This window comes from Monodelphis domestica, chromosome 3, assembly GCF_027887165.1.
Source record: "Monodelphis domestica isolate mMonDom1 chromosome 3, mMonDom1.pri, whole genome shotgun sequence".
NCBI lineage: Eukaryota > Metazoa > Chordata > Mammalia > Didelphimorphia > Didelphidae > Monodelphis > Monodelphis domestica.
In genome coordinates, this window is record NC_077229.1 from 107,487,877 (window position 1) to 107,500,494 (window position 12,618).

A 12,618-nucleotide genomic window follows, 5' to 3' on the forward strand; every position below is an offset into this window, starting at 1 on the left:
TTGCAGGATACAAAATAAACCCATATAAATCATCAGCATTTCTATATATTTCCAATACATCTCAGCAGCAAGAATTGGAAAGGGAAATTCCCTTTAAAATCACCCTAGACAATATAAAATACTTAGGAATCTCTGTCAAGACAAACACAGGAACTATATGAACACAACTACAAAACACTCTACATAATTAAAATTAGATTTAAATAATTAGAAAAACATTAACTGCTCATGGATAGTGGACAAGCTAACATAATAAAAATGACCATCCTACCCAAACTTATTTACTTATTTAGTGCCATATCCATCGGACTACCAAAAAAACTTTTTTTTTTCTGAATTAGAAAAAACCATAACAAAGTTCATTTGGAAGAACAAAAGATCAAGGATATCCAGGGAAATAATGAAAAAAATTTTAAGGAAGGGGGCCTTGCAGTACCAGATCTCAAACTGTACTATAAAGCAGTGATCATCAAAACAATATGGTACTGGCTAAGAGACAGAAAGGAAGATCAGTGGAATAGACTTGGGGTAAATAACCTTTGCAAGACAGTCTATGACAGGCCTAAAGATCCCAGCTTTTGGGACAAAAACCCACTATTTGATAAACCGTGCTGGGAAAATTGGAAGACAGTATGGGAGAGATTGGGGTTGGATCAACATCTCACACCCTACACCAAGATAAACTCAGAATGGGTGAATGATCTTAATATAAAGAAGGAAAGTATAAGTAAATTAGGTGAATACAGAATAGTATACATGTCAGATCTTTGGGAAAGGAAAGATTTTAAGACCAAGCAAGAGTTAGAAAAAAAATCACAAAATGTAAAATAAATAATTTTGATTACATTAAATTAAAAAATTTTTGTACAAACAAAACCAATGCAACCAAAATTAGAAGGGAAGCAACAAATTGGGAAACAATCTTCATAACTAAAACTTCTGACAAAGGTCTAATTGCTCAAATTTATAGAGTTAAATTAATTGTACAAAAAATCAAGCCATTCCCCAATTGATAAATGGGCAAGGGACATGATTAGGCAATTTTCAGTTAAAGGAATCAAAACTATTAATAAGCACATGAAAAAGTGTTCTAAATCTCTTATAATCAGAGAGATGCAAATCAAAACAACTCTGAGGTATCGCCTCACACCTAGCAGATTGACTAACATGGACAGCAATGGAAAGTAATGAATACTGGAGGGGATGTGGCAAAGTAGGGACATTAATGCATTGCTGGTGGAGTTGTGAATTGATCCAACCATTATGGAGGGAAATTTTGAACTATGCCAAAAGGGCACTAAAAGACTGCCTGCCCTTTGATCCAGTCATAGCACTGCTGGGTTTGTACCCCAAAGAGATAATAAGGAAAAAGACATGTACAAGTATATTCATAGCTGTGCTTTTTGTGGTGGCAAAAAATTGGAAAATGAGGGAATGCCCTTCAATTAGGGAATGGCTGAATAAATTGTGGTACATGTTGGTGATGGAATACTATTGTGCTCAAAGGAATAATAAAGTGGAGGAATTCCATGTGAACTGAAACAATCTCCAGGAAGTGATGCAGAATGAAAGGAGCAGAACCAGGAGAACACTGTACAGAGACTGATACACTGTGGTACAATTGAATGTAATGGACTTCTCCATTAGTGGCAATGCAATGATCCTGAACAACCCAGAGGGATCTGTGAGAAAGAACACTATCCACATTCAGTAAAAACTGTGGGAGTAGAAACACAGAAGGAAAAAAACAACTGCTTGATTACATGGGTTGAGGGAGATATGATTGGGGATATAGACTCTAAATGATCACCCTAGTGCAAACATCCACAACATGGAAATAGCTTCTGATCAAGGACACATGTAATACCCAGTGGAATTGTGTGTTGACTATGGGAAGGGTGGGGGAGGGGAGAGAGGGAAAGAATATGATTCTTGTAACCAAGAAATAATATTCTAAATTGATGAAATAAAATAAAATAAAGAAATAAGAATCTGCTACAGTCAGAACCATTTTAAAATGGAAGAAGTACTGGAGGAATGGTGAGCTCTTCTGTGTCTATAAATATTCTGTGTTGTTTTTTAGTCATTTTAGCCCTACCTGATGCTTTAAGACCCCATTTGGTGGTTTTCAAGATATTGGAGTGACTTGCCATTTCTTTCTCCATCTTATATTCCAGATGCAGACCTGAGGCAAAGAGGGACACATGACTTTCCCAAGGTCACACAGATAGTAAGTGCTTGAAGCCAGATTTGAGCTCAGGAAGTTAAGGTCTGGAGCTATCCACTGCACCACCTAGATGCCCTAAATATTCTCTATCTAGTAGAGGTTGAATGACCACTTGTTAATCAGGTTTTGGATGGCATTTCTGCTTAGAGGAACAAGTTGACTTAGGCTAGCTAGCCAAGCTCTCAGTGAGTTGCCATTTCTATGCTTCTAAGATAAAGAAGAAAAATAGGAATGAGTTTAGGAGAAAGGAAGATGCTTAGTCTTTCTTCAGCCACTAATAAACTGTGTGTCATTGGGTATGTTTCTCAACCTCTTCTAGCTCTGTTTCCACAGCTCTAAAAGGTAACTGATGAGTCTTCTCTTGCTTGTCTGACAGGGCTGTTGTGAGACTCAAATGAAATAATGGATACTAAAACACTTTGAAATCTGTAAGGAATCATATGCATCTGAAGAATTATACTTCAGTATGCTCTCTACCACTGACAATAGGCAGCCATCCATGCTTTCTCATTCTGTACAATCCTTGTTTAGTCCTCCCACAAGTCCTTCATAGATTTCCATAATGCACCAGGGACTTTTCTCTCTTGTCTCTTTTAAAGTGATTTTCCATCCTTGAATCTTCCATCTCTATTCCTCTGACTAATTGATTTCCCTCTCCATGCAGCTAGTGATGGAGGCTTCATATGGGATGGGGGCAGTTTGGAACATATTTCCTTTCCCCCTTTGTCTGCAATGAGGCACTCAACAGAAGGTTCTGTGATTGTTAGGTTTTGTAGTCTTGACTCATCCATTTGTAAAGTTTTTTTGGGGGGAAAGTATCTGTATGCTGGTTCAGGGCTGGAGTACAATGCTCTAAAGTGTAGTAGATGTGGAGGAAACACTTCAGAATGAAAGTACAATAAGACTCATCTTGCAAATTACCCAGACCAAGGGCAGATGGAGACTCAGTGCTTGGTGGGACTGGTTTCCCAGAGCATCAGACCACAGTATAATCTCATGACTCCACCAAGGTATTTGTAGACATTTAATTCATTTGGAAATGTTCTCTACTGGATCTCTCCTCCAACTCTTCAGTCCTAAGTATTTAGATTGTAAAGAATTTGAGTTCTCTCTCCCCATCTCTCTTTCTCCAATACCTGACAGAGTACCTTGCAAAAATTAATAGCTTAGTATATATTTTTGAATTGATTTCTGTCCTTCAGTGTGATATAGTAGGGGGTGGGGATGGGAAACACTGTATAGAGGATTCTTAGAAGACCAGGATGCTCTAAACTATTTGCATTCCCTTGGGCAAGTCCCTTCCTTCTTTAGGCCTCAGTTTCTCAATCTGTCCAATGGGGGACTGGATTCAATGATTTCTAAAGATCCCTTTCAGTTTTGGATGTCATTTTCCTATGCTATATAAGTTTTTGCTTGTCTGGCAAGGGCTTCATCACCTTCACAGCCTGGATAAAGGGATGAGCTATCTGGCCAAGGATCTAGAGGATCATGACAAGGATGGGGAAAAAGGAATGGTGACTCTTTCAGCATGTCCCTCCCCCATTCAGTTTACTGAGGATAAATCTCTCCTGGTGGGTTCTGGGGATGGATAGATGAATCCATCCTGTGGCCTGAGACTATTTCAGCTTTGGTTGCTATGGAGACCACAGGGGACCAGCTCCTCCTCCTCCTCCCCTGAGGATGAGAATTCTCTTTGCCTGCCTCCTTTGGAGGGATTTCAGGGTAGGAAGAATGTATTTCCTAGAGTCAGTTAACAGAAGGTGTCATTTCTCTGTCAAATTCAGAATTTGAGGGCCATGGAGAGAACAAGGTTCTGATGAACTTGCTCTTCATGGGGAATTTGGGACCTAAGGTGCCAGGACTGTGTTTTGGGGTGAGGAATCTCAGCATGACCTTAAGAGGTACTTGTGTGAATGCATCAGGACAAAAGAGAGGAGAAATGCCAGTGAAAGTCTGGAGGTCATTAGAGAAGAACCCAAGAATCTCAATAGGAGCCTGAGCTGCTGAGCATTTTGGGACTGAGTGCCCCTGAGGATTTCCATAAGAGGATGATCCTTGGTTGGGTTCAAGCCCAGAGGACATCCTCATACCCAGAGGCTCTTCTCCATCACCCTCTCCCCCCAAAATAGACAATCTTCTGGGCTGACCTGACTCTTGAGGTGTCTGCTGAATGTCCTGAGTGCTAAGGTCAAGTCCTGGCTTCATTCAAAGGGAAGGGTGGCATGGGGACTCCTGGTTTCAGATAAATTTGGGAAGAGCCAAGAGAAAAGGAAAATTCTCACTAGAATGGGAAAGACTGGCAAGAAATGCTCCCCTCAAATCCTCCTCAAGATTAAAGTCATTCTCTTAGTTGAGGTTCTGCCACTGTGCCTATTGGTCTGAGGAATAATGGGGTATGACTGGATTGGGGCCCACTTAGGCCTTTGTTTCTCTATTGAACGCATGAGGAAGAGAGGTCAGCTGGTCCTTTCTGGCTGAATCCCTGTGGCCTTTGCTTAGGTGAAGGATGTTCTACAGGCCTGGGAGCACCAAGACAGATCCCACCCTTACATAGGGCCCTGACTCAGAAAGCCAGGGGAGTCCAGGGGATGGGCTGGGCCTTCATGGAAAGTTCCTGACAGTTCTTCCCCATCCCCCACCAACCCTCACTCTGGTTAAAACTGCCAGAAGAGTTCCCTCAGAGACATCAACCTCTCCTGCCCTTGGCAGAGAGGATCTTGGGGGGGGCAGAGGTTTCTCTCTTATCTAGAAATCGGGCCTCCTACCATAGGAAGAAAGTTCCCTTCTCAGATTCAGAAAATTGTGGAGACTTAAGGGGAAAATTCTCCTAGGTTTGTGGAGGGGGTATTTCGAGGAGGGCCTGGCCTCAACCAGAAGCCTATAGAGACCTTTCTGCTCTGAGAAATTCTCTTCAAGGTCTAAATTCTCCTCAGAAGGTAAGCAAATTCTCCTCAGAATAAATTCTCCATAGTGTAAATTCTCTTCAGGATCTAAATTCTTCTCAGAGAATAAATTCTCCTCAGGATCTAAATTCTCAGCGCAAATTCTCTTCAAGGTCTAAATTCTCAGAATAAATTTTCCTCAGAGTCTAAATTTTCCTCAAAATACATTCTCCTCAGGGCCTAAATTTCCCTCAGAATAAATTCTCCTCAGAGTAAATTTTCCTCAGAATAAATTCTCCTTAAAGCAAATTCTCCTCAGGGTCTAAATTTTCAGAAATTTTCCTCAGAGTCTAAATTCTTCTTGGAGTAAATTTTCCTCAAAGTCTAAATTCTCCTCAGGTCCTGGAAATACTGGGTGCTATAGGCTTAAAAATATTCTCAGGTTTAACCTCTCCTCTCTTCCTAATTAGCCATTTTTTTTTCTCTTGGTTTTTCATAGCAGCTTTCAAACAACAGAAAACAAGCCTGTGTGAGCTCATTTGAGGAGGGAATGTGTGTGCTGTGAGAGAGGGAGGAGGAAATACTGTGGTTTTTGTTTGTTTGTTTGTTTGTTTGTTTGGTTTTTTAGGTATATGAATAGTTTTTTGAAGGGAATGTTACCTGTCAGTCAGGAAGGAAGGAAGGGCTCCAAACTGGCTTGTTTTTCACCACTGAGGTAAAATGGAAACTTATTTGGGCCCTAACCCCCATCTGGGACTCTCATCCCAATTTAAATTTTCCGTGGGGTTTCTCAACAGCTTCTCAGGATTTAGAAACAATATAAGGAAAACTATTCCTCCCTACCTGCCCTAAGGCCTTTGGTCTGCCCCCTTTAGGCTATTGGTTTGAGTCATTTATTTTTCTTCAGGCCTTGACCTTGCTATTTTTTTTTAAAGCAAAGATCATTTTATAAATTGGTGAGATATTGCTCCTGAGTAAAAGAGGTAACTTTGGTAAGTGGGTGCCACAAAGTCAGAATAATTGAAAGCCTGGTGTCCTCAAGTCCCAGGTCACCAGAGAAAGTCTTTTATTTATTTTTTCCTGTTACTTCAGTTACATTCAATTCCACTGAGGCCTCCTTTTTTGAGTTTCCACTATGTAAAAGGCCCTGTCACAGGGCTAGATATTGGGAGTATAAGACGTGAAAGACAAACTTTTTTTGTTTCCACTGCTTTAATGCTTGTCATGGACCTTCCTAACTGTAAAATTAAAGGGGCTATATACCAGAGAGGTACAAAGGATCATGGGAACTCTGAAGACAAAGGACAACAAGAGAGCTGGGTCTTGAAATAATCCTCATCATCATAACCATTCACAATTGCCTAGCCTTTGAAGGTACTTTTGAGTAGCTAATGTAAGTTTTATCTTCCTTTTATGACTGTTCAAAGGGGTTAAGTGTTAAGAGTCACATGACTAGAAGTGAGAGCCGGAATTCCAACTCTGGCCTTGCTCTATTCCAAGGTCAGTATTCTTTTCACTCTATATATCCTGGGCTGGCTAGGATTTTGCAGGCAGGGAGGACATTTTAGGCACAGGGAATGAGTTTATTTATTTATCTAGTGCCTATTTGTGAATCCAGCTGGAATGGGAACTAGAAAATATGGTTCCTAAACATCATATAGAATGTTTTAAGAGAATAGAAAGACACATGTAAAATATTTGGAGAATAATCTAAAATAGTTCCTTATCAGGGGCAATGAGGTGTCTTTAGTGGATTGAGAGTCAGGACTGGAAATGGGAGGTCCTGGGCTCAAATTTGACCTCAGACACATCCTAGTGGTGTGACCCTGGGCAAGTCATTCACTCCCATTGCCTAGCCCTTACCATTCTTCTGCCTTGGAACTAATACTTAGTATTGATTCTAAGGCAGAAAGTTAGGAGGTAAAAAAAGGGGAGGGGGAAGATAGTTCTCTATCTGAGGGGAATAAATTTTAGAGCTTCTTTAAAACTGACACTCCAAGAGGGATTTAATCTGGAAACAAGATGCTTCAGAAGGCTTTATTCAGCTTTCTTCCAAATTCTTTGATATTCAGTGTTCTTTTACTGAATACTGGGAAAGTTTCTGTGAGGGGCTTATTTGTCTTTTTACTTTGTTAATCCTTTTTACAAAAATTGTGTGTCCTAATGTGAGTTAGGGTTTGGGAGGAATTGGGAGGAGAGGGTTCTGGGATGTAAAGAGGGAAGAGAGGCAGTATGGTATTTTAATGAAAGCTCTGGACTTTGAGTCTGAAGAGGCCTGGGTTTTATCCTAACCCTGTTATTTAATAGCTATATGAAGGGCAGAGAGGCAGCATGGTTGGATAGAGTACTAGGCCTGGAGTATGGAGGACTTCAGATACTTTTTAGCTGTGTGACCCTGGGCAAGTCACTTCACTCCCGTTGCCTATCCCTTACTGCTCTTCTGTTCTTGGAACCAATACACAGTGTTGGTTTAAAAAAGAAATTGACACTAAAACAGAAAGTAAGTGTTAAAAAAAATAGCCATATGGCCATAGTCTAGTTGTATCACCTCTCTGGGCTTCTATTTTGCTATCTATAAAATAGAGATAATAATATTAAAAGGTAGGGTTCTTTTGAGAAAAGTCCTGTATGAACCTGATTTGAACTATTACTATTATGTTAGACTGAATGATAAATATTTACAAATGAATTATAAACCCTTGATTCAAGTGGGAGGATTTTAGTGGAATGTCCTAGGAATTTGTCCTTGCCAGTGCTGTTTGCAAGTAGGGATTGTTTCATTTGTTGTATTTGTATCCCTCACACCTAGCACAGAGCATGGCTTATAATGGGCACTTAATAAATAATTCTAGATTGATTTGTTGCTGTTCAAACATTTTTTTCAGTGGCTTAGATGAAGGCAGAGATAGTATGCAGATGACAAAAAGCTGAGAGGATTAGGCAGCACATTGGATGAGAGTCAGGCTCCTAAAAGAGCTGGATGGGATAGAAAGAAGAGCTGGGTCTAATAGGATTAAATTTAAAAGGATAAATGTAAAGACCTGCTTGGGTTCAAAAAGTCAACAGTACAATTATAGAAGGTAAGAGTGGGCAAGAGAAGAGTGTAGGTGAAAAGAATATGCGGTAATTAGTGCTACAAGTTCAGTCTTTGGCTACTTTAAAAGATGAATAACAAATAGAATGAAGGAGATGGAAATCCGCCTGTCCCCTGTCTGAATTATATTGTATCTAAAATATTGTATAAAGTTCTTTTTCTTCTTAATACTAAAGTCTTTATTTTATAGAAAACTTACACTTTTTAAAATTTACTGCCATTTCCCAATATACTATAACACCTTGGACTGAATCCTCCTTCATTACAAACAAAATTGATTATACAAAATAGACCAACAAAGCAATTCTGCCTGCTGGCTCCATGTGTGATGCTCCATGCCCATAATCTTCCAGTATTGTGTTCAGTACTGGGAGCATTATTTTAGGAAGGGCATAAGCAAAGTGGAGGGTAGGATGCTAGGATGATGAGAGAGATGACTAAAGACAGTTTAATTTAATCCATTAAACATTCATTAACTATCGAATATGTGCAATGCCTTATAAAGATCTTCTGAAGGAATTAGGGATGTTTAGCCTGGAGAAGCATGACAGCTCTTTTTAATGTTCTTAAGACTGACACATGGAAAGCAGCTTAGACTTCTTATGTTTAATCTAGGGTAAAGAATTATAGAAAAAAGGAAGATTTCAGAGGATTTATAGCAGAAATTCTTAACCTGTAAACCAAGGAACCATAGATTTCAGGGAGTCCATGAGTGTGGGTAGGAAAAAAATTAATATAAATGTTTTCCTTTATAATCCTATAGATTTTATTTTACATATTTAACATCCCATAATCTTGTAAAGGACTCCGTTGGTTTTCTGAGACTTCCAAAGGTGTCTCTGGCAAAAACAAAGGTTTAGAGAAAGAATAAGTTTATATGCAGGGAAAGAAACATCAGGGGAAGTGGAAAATTTTCAAGAGAAGAATTATAAAGACTTAAGTTCTATTCTGATGAGGAGAAGAGGGAGTTGCTGGACTAAACCAATGTGGATGCATAGGGAACTCAGGGACCAATTTATGTTTTTAAAAGAGCTGTACAGAAAAACAGTACTTGAATTGACATCATCAGCTAAGAATAGCTTTAGAGGTGCTAAGGCTCAGTGTGAGCTGAGACTGGCAATTAATGTTAAAGAAAAGAAGATAGAGTGCTGGGCTTTTGGTTGTTTGGGGGTTTTGTTTTGTTTTTGTTATACTGAGAAAAAGAAGAGCATAAAAGAAGGTATAGTGCTCTAAGTCAGGATGAAGATAACACAATGGTGAGAAGGAAGACCTATTTAGCTCTTACTTTACTTCTGTTTTTTCTGCCAAGGAAAATGCTCCTTAGTCTGGTAAAGTGGTAACAAGGAGAATACGAATTCATTTTCAAGGTCAGAAAGGAAGAACTTAGTATATTTATAAGAATTTGTTACTATGACCAGATAAATTAAATCTGATCATATCTAGACACATCTTAGGAAGGCTACTGATAGATTGGAGAGCAACCAAATACCAATCAGGATGGTGAATGCTCTTGAGAACATGTCATAGTACGGTCACACCAAGGAATTGGGGATATTTGGCCTGGAAAGAGAAAAGACTTGAGGACAATATAATAATTGTTTTCAAGTGTTTCAAGGGCTGTTTTATGGAAGAGAGAGGTTTGATTTGATCTTCCGGATTCAGGGAGCACACTTGGGAAAACATGGGAAATTTGCAAAGAAGCAAATTTAGACTTGATTTATTGGGGGGGGGGAACCCTTTCTAGCAACTAGAGTTGCTTTAAAGGAAAATGGACTGCCTTGAGAAATAATAGATCTTCTTTTGTTTAATGTCTTTGGGTAAAGGACAAGTTTAATGCCTCTTCTATATGACAATCCTTCAAATATTTGAAAAGAACTAATGTGTATTCTCTTAAAGGCATCTTTCTCATTTGGAGTCCATGTTATGAGGTACATTCTTGTTCAACTATGGGTTGGATTATATTGCCTCAGTGTACACTTCCAAATTTGAGGTTCTATGATAGAATCTTCAAAAGATGTAGCAAAGTGAGAGATTTTAGCCTAATGTAAAATGAAACCAAAATTGAAATCCCTAAAGTTTGGATCTATTGAGAAAAGGACCTATCTGCTCTGAGACATAGTGCGTTTCCTGTCATTGGAATTTTGTGTATGGTCACTTGGGGAAGATTTAGTAGAGGGAATTTCTGTTCATGTTCAGGGTGATCTAGGTGATATCTCTTTCAGTTATGATATTTTATGATTCTATTTTTTTGGATCTAAACTAGTAACAAGATGGTGACATAGACAATAATATGGAAATCCTGAAGGTAGGGAAATCATTGTGGGCTAAGGGAAAGTTTAATGGAAGAGATGGGACGTACACTAGGTTTTGAAATAAGGAGATTATTCAAGAGTATTGCACTTATGCCCCAGGACTGGACTTTTGTATTAGCCCTTGACAACCTCCCTACTTCAAATCCTCTTCCCTATTTCATTCTCCACATAGAAGTCAATTACAACTTCCTCAAGATTCCTCTGGATCATTGTCTTTCTAGTTTAAGAATCCTTAGCTGTTTTCTGACTTTTGAACCAAATCCCAAATCAAAGAATCTCAGAGTTTGGGGATCATTGATCAGGAAGGGACCTGACAAATTATCTATTCTTATACCTTTTTCAGATGAGTAAAATTGATCCTAGAAAGGTTATGTGATTTTCTTAAGGTGACAGAAGTAGTGAGCAACTGAGCTGGGATTTGGATCCAGATCTTCTGACTCCAGACCCAGCATTTTTTCCAGGGTACTACATACCTGTCTGGAAAGGTCTTGGAGGTCAGTCGGAGAGCTAGCCAATAAGCATTAAGTACTTACTCTGCAACTATGTGCCAGGCACTGTGTTAAGTGCTGGGAATACAAATTCAAGTAGAAAGAAAAATAGTTGCTGCCCTCTAAGAGTTTATATTTTAAAGGGGGAAGCCACACAGAAAAAGGAGAAGAAAAGCAGGGAAGGAAACATGAATTGGGGTAGCAGAATAAGGGGTGGTTGACAGAGAAATCTTAGGTGGAATATGACCTGGAGAGGAATGAGATATGGCTCACCTAGGTGCCCTCCTTCAATGTGCCCATTTAATCAAAGGAAAAGGCTGCAGAGGCAGGGGCAGAAGCAGAAGGTAGTTCCCATGTATGATTTTCAAGGCTGGAGTGAGATTTCAGGCTGAAGAAGTGGTAACACAGTGGGGGAAATGTGTAGTGTGGAGATGAATGAGGTCACTTCATTTGTCCTCCACTGGAGTTCCTCTTTTTAAAACCCTGTTAAGGTGTGTGTTTAGAACTCAGAATCATGGACCCATCAAATAGAAAGGCTCAAAGGGTCAGATGTAGAACTGAAAAAAGATCTCAAAAGCTATCTATTTCAATTTGGTCAAATTACAGATGAGGAAACCAAAGCCCAAGGAAAGTGTCTTGCCCAACCAAGGTCACACAAGTAGACTGTGAACCCAGATCCTTTTTATTATATTTATTATATAGTTCACTCCTTTTTTCCATAGAAGATGGCATTCAGGCTCACTCATTCACACAGCAGACAAGTGAAAGGGCTGAGACTCACAGCCAGATCTCTGATTCTAGGATCAGCCATGTTTCACCTCATTTCCTTCAGGAAGCCTTCCTTGACTTCTTTAGTCACCTTCCCAAACTCTTTGCCCTTATTCTTCTTTTCCCATTCTAGTATGGCTGTAATGAACTCTTTTCTCCCTGTCATGTAGCTATATCTATTTTTCTTTGTATCCTTGTAGACTAAGCACACCTCACTAATTCAGATTCTACTAAAAAGAAATTTGTGCAAATTCATAGGTGGGAAGGTCTGAAACTGCAGAATTCTTTACACACTGGCATACAGATTGCTGAGCAAATTACTAGTGGAAACCAGATTGTAGGGGGGTGAAGTGCATTTTAACTTACTAAAACAGATGGCCCTTAAACACGTTAGCAGCACCCATTTAAATTCCAACAAGAAAAGTGCTAGCAGCAAATGAATCTTGTTTAATTATTAGGTCAGGCTCCATAGTACCTCCATGGAACACCCTGATGGCCTTATTTGTTCTGTGGTCCTTACATAATTTAATGATTAATGATCCTTAAGGAGATTCCCATTAACAGGTCACCAGCTTTCTACTTCTTTAGTTCCCAGTGCTTTTACTTTTTGCATAATGCCTTTTGCCACGAACAGTCACTATATACTGCAAGTTTAAGTTGGCAATAAAGAAGAGTTCCCAAGCATTCAAACTTTCAAGTCCATTTCATGAGTCTTGGAATTTGTCCATTTCTCTTTCCCTTACCTCACTATCTCCCACTCTTAAGGTTTTATTTCACCAGAATCACTGGCAGGGACCCCCTCAGAACCTTCCAAAAACCAAGCTTGAAAGAGTAGGCAGCAAACTAC

The 12,618-nt window shown here is 39.3% G+C and overlaps 1 protein-coding gene across 4 annotated transcripts in view; it reads left to right on the plus strand.

Annotated features, from left to right (window-relative positions):
* The first annotated feature begins 3,954 nt into the window (after positions 1-3,954).
* LOC103099968 (maestro heat-like repeat family member 5) overlaps positions 3,955-12,618 on the plus strand; it is a 108,963-nt gene continuing 100,299 nt past the window's right edge. For 3 of the 4 annotated variants that reach the window (XM_056820743.1, XM_056820744.1, XM_056820745.1), the window contains exon 1: positions 3,955-5,163. The gene's annotated coding sequence lies outside the window, so the exon portion shown is untranslated. The remainder of the gene's footprint in view (positions 5,164-12,618) is intronic. The other variant, XM_016431922.2, reaches the window with a different exon arrangement.